Source organism: Lactuca virosa, chromosome 4, assembly GCF_052849685.1.
Source record: "Lactuca virosa cultivar CGN04683 chromosome 4, Lactuca_virosa_CGN04683_v6, whole genome shotgun sequence".
In the NCBI taxonomy this organism is placed as follows: domain Eukaryota; kingdom Viridiplantae; phylum Streptophyta; class Magnoliopsida; order Asterales; family Asteraceae; genus Lactuca; species Lactuca virosa.
Window position 1 is genome coordinate 22,663,310 of NC_136429.1, and position 10,872 is coordinate 22,674,181.

Consider the following 10,872-nt stretch of genomic DNA (forward strand, 5'->3'; position numbering starts at 1 on the left):
TAATCGGTCATAAGGACTGAATGTGTACAGTTTAACAAGTTAAAGGGGTAAATATGGATGAAAAAAAACTCAGTGACCAAATGAGTACAAATCGAAAAATATATTACATTTTTAAGTCATTATCCCATAAAATTATGATGTCATGGGAAATTCCATAAATACCAATGCATATCCACTTCATATCTAATGCAGTCAATGTACTCTCAAAATAGTTTAAAAATTCAAGATGATTAACTTCAATGGCATATTTGTTCATTAGCATCCACAAATAAGTTTTAAAATACTATATAGTATATATTAAGATTATTTTAGGTATTTGAGAAACAACTAAAATTCAACTTTGGTTTTTAACACTTATAATCCATATGAAATTTTGATTTGTACAAACTTGTGTTTCCAGTTTTTTAATTAAATAAAACATCTCAAAAATACAGTCCAAAAATTTCATTTTAAATCATTAAATAAATCATAGTTATCAATTCATTTCATCAAAGCATAGTCAAAATATCTCAAAACATTCTTATCAGAGTATCAAAACATCAGAGTAAACATCCCAGGCTAAAACATCTTGGTGTGTGCAATGCAGTCATCCCGAGCTCTTCTCTCTGCAACTGGAAATACCTGAAACCAAAACTACACACCTGCAACATCAGAAGCTACCCGTGCCTCCTCTGTGGTCAACTGGAAAGCCCTGCTCCTCGCCGCAGGCGCGTCTGCCCAGCCCTAACGGCCGTCGGTGATCCTCAATGTCGCAAGGGCAGGTGCCACACCTGTCCCGCCGCTGTCAAACTCGGACATTGGGCCTTCTTGTGGCCCCGCCGACTGCAATGGAAGCAGATCAGGTCTGATCCCTGGTGGTGGTAGTAGTATAATCCCTGCTATAATGACCGATCTGACTGCACTTGAAGTAGCCAGAATCACCACCACTACCACTCCTACATGCACCCTTGTGTGCCCTACCACACTTGCCACAGCGGCTACGGTCATGATGACCTCTTGATCTATAATCCGATACCTTGGGCCTCTTGCCCGACCCAACAGGTGTATGCACCTCATCTGGTTTCCTCTTCCTATCTGCCTCTAAGTCGATCTCCCTCTCCCTGACTCAAGCGATCATATCCTCCAGCGTCTTGCAGCTGCACCGGCTCACAAACTGTCTAATGTCGCTCATCAACATCTCATGGTATCGAGCCTTCTTCATCTCCTCGTCCGCTACATACCGCGAAACAAGAAAGGCCCTCTCTCTGAACTTAGCGGTGATCTCAATCACCGTCTCTGTAGTCTGCCGGAGATCCTGAAACTCCCGTGCTAACTGCTGCACCTCAATCACTGGTGCAAACTCGGCCCTGAACCTGGCTGAGAAGTTACTCCATGTCATCGCGTTCAACGTGGCATCATCCCCAATAGCATGTCCAACCTCCTCCCACTAATCACGTTCTCTGTCGTTCAAAAGACAGGAGGCGAGTCGGACCTTGTCCCCCTCGGGACACCGGCTAGTACGAAAAGCGGCGGCGACATTTTCCAACCATCGGCTGGTAGCAATGGGGTCCTTAGCCCTATCATAGTCTAGAGCTCCGCAAGCTCTGAACTCCCTGAAAATCAATGTGCGCGCCCCTAACATGGCCGCCATCTCGGTGCGGAACGTACCCAACCTCTCGTCCAAAATCTCCAAATTGCCCTCCTTGACCGTACCGAAGATCACAGGAGTCTGGTCTAAAATACTGCGCGTAATCTTGGCTGAAATAAACTCTCTCATCTGCTCATCCAGCTGCCCGACTCCAGAGCCCAAGCCTGATCCCTCACCGACACCTGAACTGCCCACTGGTCTACCACGTAGCGTCACCATACTGCAACATAACAACCATCAGAATACTCATCACTATCAAGGGATCACACACGCACTACAAGTTTCCTGGTTTTATCTCAGCCCTCCTTAACTCGAGTAGGAATCCTTTGCTTTTAGTAGTACGGGCCCATACTACCTTCCACATCTATCCGTACTTTCCTCAAGGATTGCTTTGACTCCACCAAGTCCCTTTCACTACTACTGCTCCCAGCACTAATCTCATCCTAGGCTTGCCCTAGGGTAATCACCATCCCACTCTCCGCCATCAGCTGCATAAGAAATCCCTACTATCTCCCCCTAACTAGCTCGCGAATACCATTACATATCACTAAGACTAGATAATTCTTCGAATGAGAGATCCAACTTTACAACGGTTGGACTCAGACAAGAGCTGCGAAATAGAGCTAGACCTAACCTTCTGAAATTATTTAGTCCTCGTAATATGTAACTTAACATATTTGTTTACTAGTTAGTAAAAGATAACTAGAACTCCTAAAAGCACAAAGCAAGCAACATTCGAGCATTGAGTACACATAATCAAGCATATCCTAATCAGGCCAACATATCATTGACTAATCTGTACTAGCATGCATTTCATAAAGTTGATACTCATATAACAGGCACATAAGGCATCCTTCATAGATCTTTAGCCCTAATCTAGCATGCAGTTCTCATAAGCATATCATAACTAAACAACATGTATGGGTAATTTGGGAGAACTTACTTGAGCTCGGCTGATTGCATGCACCACACCCTTTTCTCTTTCGAAATTCTTTTCTCTTTTCAAAGTTCTTTTTATAAAAAATGATTTTATTTTAAAATTTTCATACCAAGTCCTTAGTTTGAGTTCAGACACACCCGAGAGTGTGCCCGAATACCTCAAGCCAAGGCTCTGATACCAACTTAAAACATCCCAAAAATACAGTCCAAAAATTTCATTTTAAATCATTAAATAAAACCATAGTTATCAATTCATTTCATCAAAGCATAGTCAAAATATCTCAAAACATTATTATCAGAGTATCAAAACATCAGAGTAAACATCCCATGCTAAAACATCTCGGTGTGTGCAATGCAGTCATCCCGACCTCCTCTCTCTGCAACTGGAAATACCTGAAACCAAAACTAAAAACCGTAAGCACGAAGCTTAGTGAGTTCCCCATACTACCACATACCGTACACATAACCACATATACTGATCACCCGCCCCTACATCGGGCCCCGCCCGACATCAGGCCCTGCCAGGCATCGAGCCCCGCTCGGTATACATATCTATTTCTCTTAGGCCCCGCCTGTCTCTGGGCCCCGCCCGCTATACGCATACAACAATATCACATAATCATACTAGCACATAAAGAAACATACTCTAGATGTATTCCTGTCCTAAGGCCTCGCCTATCTTGGGCCCCACCTTTGTCCTGCTACTGATGAGTCATTGAACCCCATCCACACTCCTGCTGATAGTGAGATACGGCCCCCCACCCACACTTACTTCTCTCCTATCACGGGCCCCGCCCCTACTCTTCTATGGATAAGATATGGAACCCCATCCATACTCAGCTATTGATGAGATACGGGACCTCGCCCACACTCACCTCCCTATCAGGCAAATAAAAGTATCACACAGACAACAAGTATAATCTAACATGGAAACATTCCTCGGGCACCGCCCGGCATCGGACTTTGGTCCGGAATAACATACTATCATACAATGCCTAGGGCTAACCCCCGGGTCTTCCTACTATACATAAACTAAATGGGCCGACATTGTGGTCGTAAACCCATGCAAACAGTGAGGAGGCTCACCTCACAAGCTGACTGTCGAATCCCACGAATAAACCTCTCGCTGCTAGCTGGCAGATCCCCGAACTCGAACTGCTGATCTCTTGACTCCCCGAGCTACCGATCATCATACAACTTAGATAAGTCCAGGATTCTTATATCTTAACCATAAGTCCTCACTGGGGTAGAATACCATTCCACCCCTCACATACTCTTGTCCAAATGTCTTCAAAAGTCAAACTAGGTCAACATTGGTCAAAGTCAAAGTCAACCCTGAGTTGACTCAAGCTTCTCCTTCTTCCTCAAGCTCCAAAGCACCCAAGATTCACTCAAAAATGGATCACAAGCTCTCAAAACGGATTAGGGTTTCTAGAATTAGGGTTTGGACAATGGAGGCTGGAAATGAGGCTGAAAGGTGGGGAATAGGATGCTTAAATAGGGTACAAAAACCCGGATTTAGGGTTTCCCAAATCCAGACCAACTCGCCGAGTTGGTCCCTCCAACTCATCGAGTAGGTTTCCCAACCCGCGTCCCAAATCTGTTCCTACTCGTCGAGTTCTCCTCCTTGGGCTCGACGAGTTGCCTTTTTGATTTGGGGTTTTTCTTTCCTTAATTGGCATTCTGGATCCCGGGTGTTACATTAAAAGTGTCAAACTTTGACTTTGTAGGAAAATGAGAAACAATTGGAGTATTAGACATTGATTTTTGAATGGTTTTTCCAAACAAAACATTTGAGTGGTTCAAAATGAAGCTTTAGTTGGTTGGATGTGATTTTGCTGGAGGGGTTTCCACACAAAAGCAAAAGTAAGTTCATGTTTCTTGCAATGTCTTGATAAAAGAATGAAAGCACAATGCTATAATTTAGTGTATTTTTCAAAGCCTAATGTCTTGATATGAGAACAAGTTTGAAACTTTAATGTTTTGGTGAATATTTTAAAGTGCAAGATCGTAGCGAGTGAAAAACTGAAAATTAGATAGACTTTACAAAGTGATATGAACTAAAAGTTATTATATTTTGTGGGTTTATCATTTGGGTTGAAATCTTTTATAGGTACTTGGCTTTGAAGTGAATACTTTTGCAATAACCAGTGTATTAGAATTGCTTAAATAAAAAGCATTAAGAAATGCATGTTTGTCTCTTTAAAGGCGAGGATAGGAATGGAAATCAAAAAATAATTTTGGGTTAACAGGGAGAGGATGCGATGGTTGTTACTAAAAGAGTACTCAACAAAAGATATAGATTGTCGATATGACTCGATAATGACCAACGATATCGATCTTGGTAATAAAGAAGAAGCAACATCTTTTAGATAGCAATTTTCTTGGTGATTACAAATGCTTGAAATTGATTCTCCCCTGCTTTGTTGGATTTTCACATCATATTGTCATCATCTATTTGGATGTTTTCACAATTACTAAACTGCTTCAAAATAGAGAAATATATTTTCGGTGCCAATTTTAATTTAGAAAGTTAAGGCTACTTACTCAAATAGATAATGACAATATTATATGAAAATACTGTTTGTGAAATGGTAGGAAGGTGTCACTCTTCTTTGAAAGTATAGTACATTGCCTGAAATGGTAGTCACAGTAAACTACATTGCTATTCTCTGCAATTCGCCTGTACATTGCTATTTCCTAACCACACTAAAGTACATTGCTATTTCTTAATTTGATTACTATAAATCTTGTCCTTTGACATGAATAGCATCCACAATTGGTTTCGCCTCACAGTTGGGTCCTTTGACACGATTTCGCCTCACAGTTGGGTCGATTCTCGTATTTCGAGTAGATATCCATGAATAGAAAGAGGCAAAAGGGGACGATCGAGAGGAAGCCTGAAAACCATCAGGACTATGACATGTCAAGCATATATCATATGGTTAAAAGATGTCCAACTTAATATCAAATCATGAGATGGTTATAATAATGAAGATATACCAAAATCTAATTAAAAGTAAGATATGATTTGATCTGGATCTAAAGAACTCAACTTGCAACAGTAAAGATAGTGTGTAGGAGGGTGATACCAGTTAAAAGGCCTTTTATTCAAAGGGACACAAAGACTTCAGAATGAAATACAAAATGTTTCAAACCACCAAAAAGAATTTAATTAAAAATAATCTGTAAAGGGAGAAACTAAATCACATAACCTAACTATTATGCTCATTACCAAACCATCAATTATGTAAGTTCCAAAAAATACACAATAGAAATGTAAATTATTATAAGAAGTAGTGAATCTCTTTTATGAAAAAGAAGAAATAGTGACGTACATTTTATAAACAACCAAAAAAACACAAATTTTGCCACCTATAAAATAGCAACGTACAAATGAAAAAAAAAAAAAAAAAACTGGATAACATTTAAAATTTCGAGATATGTTAGAAACAAAAGGGGATCAAGACGACCACATACTTTCAGGAATGCAAAAGAAATGGTTATACGTCTATTAAAGAAGGAGATAAAAAAAGATGAATTTTTTTTTATCAAGAACAACATATATTTCTATTTCCAGCAATTTATCCTTTTCAAATACTATGATATTTCATCCGACTAAAATTGTAATTAACTTGCCTTGAAATTGTCCCCGTCTTCAAGTCCCTTTGGATTCATATGATGAACAGCCGGTACTCTTATTTAGAAATACCAAAATATGAAATTAAAAAGAATCATTTTAACATCATAAAATGAAGGAACACAGGCATATGAAATAATTGTGATTGAATTTAACAACTTTAGATCAATGCAGGGGTTCCTGATGTGAATGCTTCCTTTTTCTATGTGAAAAAAATAAAAACCAATGAGACATAATAGATAATTAACATTCAAGAAAATAATCAAAACGTACAACTATTCGCTTCCTATGTTCTTCAAGCCTGAATAACTGTTACATGGGGATATAATTCATACCACCACCACCCACCACCACCATCTACCACCACCACCATCTACCACCACCACCACCATCACCATCATCTACCACACAAGCCTCCACTAACCACCAAAACCACCACCCATCGTCGCCCGAGTGCACTCATATTCATTAATGTTCGTAGTAGAGGAGGGCTTAGATCAAGTGTTTCTTCAACTTGGGACTCATCTCCTTCTACTTGCCCTGTAATCAGCAAGAACCACAATTCAAAATAAATAAACTAACCGAAGGAAATGCAAAGAATAAGAACATTACACTCGTAAAAAAATATGGTTTATGAATGTGTAAAATCCCCAGCCGATAGCCGATCTTCTGAAATGACCATAAAATATAAAGGTTGATGAATACGAAACCAAGTCGCTTATTGTGTATATAATTTGTCCGGACAAGTACCTGTTGAATGTTGATTGACTGTTGACCGGACAGAAATGACAAACTTTCGAATAAATAGCATATTACAATACATAAATTAACAAAAATTTAATTAACATTGGGGAAAAGTGTTACATTAACCTTAAGTATTGCTTCTGATTATTTGTCTAATTTGATCTAAAATCAATAACCAACAGCATGCCTATAAGAACAGTTTAAACTTTAAAGTAACAAAATAAAATCAAGATTACAATTCTCAAATTATTTGTCTAAAATCTGTAGTCTTTATGATGTTAACTACCTCTACAACACATCCCCAAAACCATGGCCTATAGTGTCTGTCTTCCATGAAAGAGAAAGGGATGGAAAGAGACCCGATGGAGAAAACCTGGAAGAAGAAACCAAAAATTTTAAAAACAACAAAGTGAATCATAATATGAAAGTAAAGAAATCAGAATAAATTGGTAACTGAAAGCGTCAACCATCTTCTCCCATTTACCTTCACAAACGGGAAACAATTTAAAGCCCTAAACCGAAAGCAAGAGGGTCAGTCGACAAAAGGATAGGTAGATTGCAGTATCTTTGATCTCTATTTGTTTCTTTCCCAGGAAAAATAACAACCACCGCTCCACTTTCTGGTGGTCGGCACCGTCACCATCGGCGGATGCCCTCCTTTTTTTTTGTTCTCGTCACCACAATCGGTGGAAAGTAGAGCAGGTAGTGTGAGGCGGTGGAGGCGGTGGAGGAAATATCGAGAAGGAGTCGAGGGATTAAACTAAGTCGATGAGTCGGTAGATATACCACCAAGGATCTGGCCCGAACAGTACCGACCCGGATACTGTTCCAGAGGAACCTAATATCAAATCATCATCTCATACTATATTATAAAGGAAACATTTTTTCTTTCACCACATTCATTTGAAACTCCTATCCATTTTTCCTTTCACCATATTCATTTGAAACTCCCATGACTTTTCAATTTCTTTTTAATAATGATTATAAGTTGGTTAATAAAATTAAATAAATATCAAACCTAAAGTATAATCATATATAAACTAAATTTCAATATTAAAAGAATATATCTTTACTTCTACTTATAAAGTTATGTTTTTTAAATTTTTACATATTATACTTAATTTTTTAGTTTTAATATATTGTTGGATGTAAACCATTATCATTTTAAAGCTACAACTTTTGAACAATTTGTATAAAATATTTAAATTATAAACTTAAATATAACATTACAGGACCAACTTAAATATAAATTTTAGTTTAACTTAAACAACCCAAATAATAATTTGTAAATAGTTAAAAGTGATAAATTGTAGTGTCTTTCTAATAATGATTTTAATTTGGTTAATAAGGTTAAATAAATATCAAACCTAAAGTGTAATCATAAATAAACTAAATTTCAATATTAAAATAATATCTTTACTTCTACTTATAAAGTTATGTCTTTAACTTTTAACATATTATAGTTAACTTATTAGATTTAATATGTTGTTGTATGTAAACAGTTATCAATTTAAAGCTACAATTTGGAACTGTTTGGACAAAATACTTAAACTGTTAATTTAAATATAACATTACAGTATCAACTTAAATATAAATTTCAGTTCCACTTAAAAAAACTCAATGAATATTTTGTGAATAGTTAAAAGTGATAAATTGTAGTGTTAAATGCAAAAACTAAATTATAATATCAATTTAACTAAAATATTTCCTAAAGATATTTGTGTAATCGTTAAAAGTTTTCAAATAAGTAGCTTAAAATAACTTACAATAACAATAGTTAAAAATAACTCTATATAAATGATTATATTGTTACCTTTAAAATCAAAAAACAATGTCTGATGTTTAAATAATTATAATGATAGAAATTAAAACGTTAAGAAAATAAATTTTAAAAAATTAATTAACAATAACAAAAACTATAAATAACATTAAGTCATATATTATATTTAATTTTACTCATCAGTAACTCGCGGGTAGAAGTCATTCAAACGGTTGAGATTATACAGTCATAATAGATATATATATTATCATAAAATTCAAAATAATCAATATATTATATCAATTTAATATACGAATTATTATATCAAATTTAACAACAAAGTTATTGTTATATTAAAAAAAACATATATATTTGTAAAGATTTCAACTATATAGGTGTTTCTACGCAATGTGCGGGCATTCGCCTAGTTAATAAGAATAAGAATAAGAAAAAGAAAAAGAAAGAATTGTTTAGGCAAGTTGATGCACCAAGTGAAAATGGTATGGTAATGGTGTTTTGTAATTCCATATCATAACGATATTTTGTTAATGTTTTTTAAAGTTTATTTCATAAATAACTTCGACACAATATAGTTGAAACACTTAGGGGATGTTTGTTTTTCTAAAAAAACATCTTCTTACCACTTTTTGCTGCGCCGCGCAGCACATGCGCAACAGTTGCCATCTTGCAACTGTTTGTTTTTAAAAAAACTTCAGACTAAAAAAGCTCTGCACGAGTTCTACACCATACAACATTGAATTTGCGTCTTCAAACATCTTCTAAACATAAACCTAAAAAAAAAAAAGAACGGGTCACCCAAAAAACCGCCGCTCCCTCCTTCTTCCGTCCCCCATCGAAGCGTCCTTCTTCTCCATCGTCGGAAAAGAACAACGTCGTTGTCGTCGCTCCGCTCAGTCCTTCCTTCGTTGTCGCTGCCTCTGTCCTTCTTTCGTCGGCGTCTAAATCGTGAAATCGACATGTAATAATTGAGATGTTGTTCATTATCCAAGTTCAAGCCCAAAACTTGTTGAATATCATTAGTTTTTCGACCTTTGAGTCTCCAATTAATTGATTTTCTCACGATTTCGTTTATGCTGGAATTTAAACTCGATTTGTGATAATCGATTTTTTAATCAATTTGAACTGGAGTCGTTGATTGTTTGACGGAAGTCAATTAAAAAGTCAAAATTGATGATATTGATGTTTGTGTTTGAATTCGAAGCTATGTACGAAGAACAAATGAAGAGAATCGTCAAAATCAAAGTTTTTAAAGTAACATTTGTTATTATTATTTATACCAGTTTTACTGTGATTGAAGCATATGGTTTTCATGAGCATAAATTTTTGATATGATGTGGTCCGCAGATTTCAGAAATTTTCGCTTCGAAAAAACAAACATCACATTAGTTTTTGTTTATAGGTTGAGCCTAAAGTAAAAAGTATGACGTCTGGATCTTCGTGGTGTTATGTTATTTTGAATTAATAACATGTGACAGTTAATGCTTCAAACATTTTGTGTAATTCAAATTAATGCTTCAATCTATGATATTTAAATGTATAATTTAAAATTTAAAAATTTAGCTAAAATTATTACACCTGTGACTTGCAACTTAAAGCCTATATCTATATAAAATATCAATAATTTATATTCAAGATAACATTTTTCGGTTTGAAAAATCGTCTATATAAAAATAAATGAAATAATAAGAGTTAGATGTGAACATTTTAATTTTGTTAGAAATTTATAAACAGTTTGTAAATTTTAATATTTTATATCTTTTACTTAACTTTAGTAAACCATATTTCATTCATCATTTTAGTTTGTTATTTACCGTGTTGTGTTTATGTATGTTTATTATATTATCGTCATTTTTAATTTGTCATATAACATTGTCATTTTCATAATTGATTGTGTTTTTTCACTTTATTCAAATTTATATTGTATTGTACGAAATCATAATTTTATTAAATATTTATACATAATGAATGTAGATGTGATATTCATAACAATGCATATATTAATTTTTTACTAATCATTATAAAAGTCGAAACAAAACTTATATCTTATTAATTTAATAAAATCTATAAATCTTTGATTTTTCATTATAATTTTTAATTTTCAATATTATTTTTCTTTTTTACCCATGGTTTCGACGGGTTGTA

At 35.5% G+C, this 10,872-nt stretch overlaps 1 long non-coding RNA gene across 2 annotated transcripts; it reads right to left on the reverse strand.

Moving 5' to 3' along the window:
• Positions 1 to 5,149: 5,149 nt before the first annotated feature.
• Positions 5,150 to 7,735, reverse strand: LOC145103655 (uncharacterized). Of its 2 annotated transcripts, XR_013706779.1 has the most exons (5): positions 7,435 to 7,729; positions 7,237 to 7,323; positions 6,480 to 6,746; positions 6,206 to 6,408; positions 5,150 to 5,466 (listed from the first exon to the last, which is right to left on the reverse strand). It is a non-coding gene; the product is annotated as an uncharacterized LOC145103655 (long non-coding RNA). The 2 variants fall into 2 exon arrangements; XR_013706778.1 differs by having other exon boundaries at positions 6,206 to 6,746; positions 7,435 to 7,735.
• Positions 7,736 to 10,872: the final 3,137 nt, after the last annotated feature.